The sequence below is a fragment of the Asparagus officinalis genome, chromosome 8 (genome assembly GCF_001876935.1).
Source record: "Asparagus officinalis chromosome 8, Aspof.V1, whole genome shotgun sequence".
Lineage (NCBI taxonomy): Eukaryota > Viridiplantae > Streptophyta > Magnoliopsida > Asparagales > Asparagaceae > Asparagus > Asparagus officinalis.
Window position 1 is genome coordinate 8,002,576 of NC_033801.1, and position 5,929 is coordinate 8,008,504.

Sequence of the window (5,929 nt, forward strand, 5' to 3'; positions counted from 1 at the left end):
GAGAAGGAACTTTCTCTACAAGATCTTTTCACGAGGATGGATTCTATGGATGAGAGATTTGGCACGTTGGAGGCGTCTCTTCAGAACTTTCTACAAGCCATTGAAGAACTTACCCTTCACCTCAATAATGAGAATAATTTCGCCAGCGGTCTTTACCTAAGCGTACTCGGAGTTAGGCAGCCACGACATCCACCCTCGTACAATCACCAACCCCCTCTAGTTCACCCCCTTCCATATCAACCACGTCCCAACCAACCCCCTCCATATCAACCCTCTTTGCATCAACCTCTTCAATATTAACCCCCTCCACTCCTTCGACGACTTCCCACTCAAACCCTTCCCCATGATGATTACAGTGACTACGAAGCGGACTATGGTCACCAATTTGAAGGGTCATGGTATGATAATATTTCGAATGAAGAGGAAGGAGATCAACCTTATGGTAGAGGTTGGGGTAGAGGCTACAACCCTCGTTACAACTACCACCGACAAAGACCGCTATTATCAGGGCCAAGACTATCGGATGAAGGTAGAGTTTTCTTCCTTCGGAGGAAATCTAGACATAGAGGCTTTCTTGGATTGGCTCTACGAAGTGGAGAAGTTCTTTTGAGATGGTTAATGTGCCCGAAGTAAACCAGGAAAAGTTTGTAGCATATCGTCTCAAAGGAGGAGCCACGACATAGTTAGATCAATCTCAAAACACTAGGAGACGATAAGGCAAGCAACCGGTGCGGGTTTGGCGTCGCATGAAGAAACTACTACGGGCAAGATTTCTACCACCCGACTATCAACAAATCCTATACAACCAGTTCAAGTAATACCGTCAAGGAGTCAGATCAGTAAGTGCTATAGCAAAGAGTTCTTCCATCTTACTTCTCGTTGTGATTTGTCTATGAGCGAGCGAGGAATAACTCGCAGCCAAATTTATTGGTGGTTTGAAGTATTCGATTCAAGAGAAGGTGGTCATCCACAATGTGTACTCTGTGGACGAAGCCCACAATTTAGCTCTAAAGGCGAAAATATTAGCCTCAAAGACACCACTTTTAAGGCCAACCGATCAGGGAAGTTTGGTCGAGAAGGCGAGAGGTGAGTCGGCAGGGCCAAGGACGACTGATCGGTCTAATCCTCCATAATCAGCCGAGCGGTCGACAAATCAACCACCGCCCTAGACGATTCAATCAAATCAGTATGCCAAGTCGACCATAGGGAAGTGTTTCTGATGTCTCCAACCAGAGCATAAGTCCAACGAGTGCCTGAAATGGCGGAAAGTCAATCTTGCGAATTATGAGGAAGCTGAGGATGGGCAATAAGAAGATCATCCTACCACCTATTCTACCCTCTCCAAAGAACTCTGATGATCAAAAGTCCAAACTATCTCTGTGCAACAAGGGTGAGTTTCTGGCCGAGTCAAAGGAGTTAAAGCAAAGGCTTTCGTTAGTTGTGAAGGAGGAAGTAAAGACAACCATTGAGGTCCCATGGAAGATGAAGTCGCTGCTTAAGTAGTTCGAAGTGTTGATTCCTGAAGAGCTGCCAGAGGGACTCCCTCCCATGAGGGATATATAGCATCACATTGATTTTATTCTGGGTTCGGTACTTCTTAATCTCCCTCACTATCGCATGAACCCACAGGAAAAAGAGATCCTACATGTTACCATTGAGGACCTCATTGAGAAGGGCCATGTTTGAGAGAGTATGAGTCGGTAGGCACAAAAAATGTCAAGAAATAAAGCAATGTTGAACCTCGCTACAAGCACGACGATGCTCATCATGATGATGAACCTCATCTCAGCCAACGAAGCCCATCATGATGATGGATATCATTGAAGACGAAGTTCGCCTAGAGACAAAAATCCTCTAGAAGATGAAGCTCATCCAAGAGACAATGTCCATTTGCAGACGAACCTCGTCAAACATCATCTCACTCCTCAAAAAGATGAACTTCGTCATTGAAGACGAAGTTCGCCTAGAAACAAAGTTCATCATTGAAGATGAAGTAGTTCACCCTCCTAAAATTTGGCTCAACCCCCACCCCCAACAACGTAGGGAAAAAAATTTCGGAGCTTGTCTCACAAGTCCCTGACATCATACTCCCCTAATGGCATAATGAGTTTTTTGAAACTTTATCAAAAGTTTGTTCACATTTTCTAAATTAATGTTGACCAGTTTGATGGTTTTTCGAGAAGAACGTGGAAATTTATTCCCATTTTTTTTTCTAAGTCAGCTAGAGAGATAAATACAAATTTTATTCTCATTTTTTCTTCAATTTTCCCAAAAACATGCAGGAGTACTTGTGCTTTCATATAAAGCTTTTTTTTATCACTAATAAATTAAATAATTTGGATATGTGTTCCGCTAATAATGGACTTATTGAGCAGTTTATTAACTCATGCGTTGTCTAAAGTAGAATATCTTAATTCTGGTTAAAGTCCGGATTATTCATGCATGACGTGCATACCTGATATGTTTTTTTGTTTGTTACAAATTAAATTTAGTTCGTCAATCTCACGAACTCGACACCTGGAGTATCATCTAGCAGAATATCAAGCTCCAATCATAGAATCTCCCTCTACTAAGTGACGGAGCCTTGGTAATTAGGGGTGTAAAAAATAATTAAACAGTATAACATATAGAAGTTTTTCATGGAATTGATTAGCATATAAAAAGTATTATGTAACAAAACTTTGAAATCACATTTCTAATAAGGTATAATATCATTCTTATAGTCTTCATTTCTTGAAACTGTTCAATCGCATCTTTTTCACATCAATCAATGTTATAGAATATATAGTGTAGACGCTTGAACTCTGCGCTTTGATCTACCGACCACAAAATTAACTTCCACGTTCAAGATTGCTATCTCATATAAATTAACGCCTCGTTTGGTACGCGGGAATGAGGAGGAATGGAATGCAATTCCCACTTCCCATTCCCTCATACCAAACACACCTATATTTTAGATGTTGGAATGACCATTCCCTAGGAATGATCATTCCCACTATTTGTGGGAATGAGCATTCCAAGTGAGAAGATAAGGAATGGTCATTCCCATTCAAGTGAGAATCAAAAACTAGTTAGGTATTTTTTAATTATATCCATATTAATAATAAAGAATGTTTGGGTGAGGCGCTATGCAAGTGGGCAATTTTAGATTGACAATTTAGGCTAGTATATCATTTTGCTATTTCGAAACTTATTATTTTAGTTGGTATTGTTTTATGGATTTTTGCTATTATGAATTGAGTGATTTTGATACTTTATCAAATAAGTTAATTTATATATCTAGAACTGTGGATTGTGGATATCATTCTTTTTTTTTTTTGGACCTATGAAAGATACGATAATCTTTTTTTTTTATTTTTCTTTAATTTTTAAGACTAAGAAATATCGAGTATTGTTTGAAAAATATAAACGAAACATACACCTGATGGATAATACGAGCATTAGTATAACACATACCTAGATTAATATAACATATGCGTATATAAAATTATTTAGTTATTATCATTAATGTTTATTTTTTATCTTATTAAAAATCTATGTTGTTGTAAGGGCATTATTAGAAAATGAGATTTCATTCTCACTTGTGTACTAGTGATACCAAACATGGGAATGGGAATGAGATTTCCATTCTAGCTTCATTCTACGAACGCACCCAAACAAGAGAATGAGAATGACCATTCCATTCCCACATGCAATCCATTCCATTCCTTCTTCCATTCCATTCCCAAGTCTGTCCATTCCCACGTACCAAACGAGGCGTAAGAAGATCACGAGAAGGAAAGAAGCATGTCTTTTTGTTAGAGAATTTTACACTTTAGCCCTCATAGTTTTAAAAATTACTATATATTAATGGCTTGATTGTACTAGTTTTCTCTACTTTGCACTTATATATCCTAAAAGTAAAGTATCAAACTTGCACTTACACTCAAGTACCATAGGTTATGCAAACCCAAGAATTTCCCCTTGCAAATTAAATTTAGAATGGTTTTAACTCTTGATTGTTTATTAAATTTAATGTTAGACATATTCAAATTCTATTTCAAAATATAATTAGTGTAATACATTTGAGAAAAATGAAGGGTTAAATTTTTCTAAAATTAGTATGTGGTGTTTCATGAGAACTTTCAGTAGAAAGCTGCCACGTTTGCATAATTAAAGGTATTTAAGTGCAAGTTTTAAAAACTTCAGAATATATAAGTGTAATTTTTGAAAACATTAGGAGGTATAAGTTTTGCAAAAAATAAGCGAAGATATATAAATGCAAAATTTAAGAACTTTAGTGTATATAAGTGATGTCGAAAATAATTGAGGGTATATAAGCGCAATAGAGGAAACTATAAGATATTTAAGTGCAAATTACGTTGGGGTGTTTGCAGTCTGGGAGAGGAGAGGTTTTTTTATTTTTTTTTCTTGGGGTGGGGTGTGTGATGGGGGTGGTGGGGTCTGTCAGGCCCTATATGACTACGCCCCTGCCTCTACTTAGGGGGTGTTTGTTTCAAAAAAAAATTGGTTTTAGGGTTCATTACAAATTTTAGGATGAAAAAGTGGGGTTTTTGAGTTTATGGATTCCATAATCTTTGTTTGATTCAAAATAAATTTTGAGATATTGAATACCTAAATAATAAAAAACTAATATATTATAAAATTTGTGAAATCCCCTCTTTGAGAGAGAATTTAGGCTAGATTTCATATTCTAAAATTTAAATTTGTAATGTTACAATTTGAGTTTTAAACAAACAAAATATATACAAACTATAGGATTACATATCCCAAAATATTAATAAAACAAACAACATTTTAAAAATCTCAACCTATGTTAAAAAACCTATTGATTTTAAATCCCATGGTAAAATCCATATCAATTATAGGATTTGAAACAAACAACCCCTTAAAGTTTTCCTTAATATAGAATACACTTCACAAATCCTATTCCTAAGTCTTTCTACTACCAAGTTCCCATGAGTTCCTAAAATATTCATTGTTGTTGCCTCCGTCCGTTTGGACATCAACCTAGCCAGTCAAAGCTACTTCATAATCCTTATTTTAAAAACTTCCGAGATGCTTCTAATTCTAAGGGGTGGGAAAATAGTAAAAAGTAGGAGTGCCATATTATTATTTAGAAAAATACCGAAAGTAACATTTTAAGAAAAATAAACATATTTTTTTATTTGAAAGTAATAAAAATTATTATATATTTTCTTCACTTCAGTTATTTCATAATACTTTCACGCAAACAAATAGACCCTAAAAGAAGAGGAGGAGAAAAAAGAAAAAGATATTTTGAAATTTTTAAGTTTTATTTTGTAAATACTACGTATAAATAAGGTGTATTTGATGCTATGAGCTTAAAGATAAACATATTTTTTTTTTGATTTTAAGTGTATATAGAAGTAAGTTAGTTTTAAAATAAATAAGGATAATTTAGGTTTTGTATGCATATAACCCAGATTTTATATTTAATTACATGTCTAATATGTTCATCACATATATTAGTAAGTTTATGATTGTTCTAAAATTATCCCACTTGTCTAAAAAAAATTCCAATAAAGAGTTAGGGTAAATTTTGTCTTGGGGGTGTTAGTCAATGGGAACATTTTCACGATAAATGGGATAATTGTTAAAGTTGGCCAATTTTTTGAAAGTGGGATAATCGGGAATAATTTTTTAAAGTGAGATATTTTGATAAAAGATAATTTATGATAATAAAAAACTATATAAATTTTACATTTTGATGATATAACTACTAATTTATATATTTAAACTTACTATTATTCATTGATTATTGTTTAATATAATATTAGTTATTGTTGAATAACTTTGGTTAGAATACAATATATTGTTAATAATTACTATAACAATGCTTCAGTTTTTTTAATTGTGAATTATTATAGTATAAGTCTAAAACTTAAACATATTCCTTCTTTTCTTC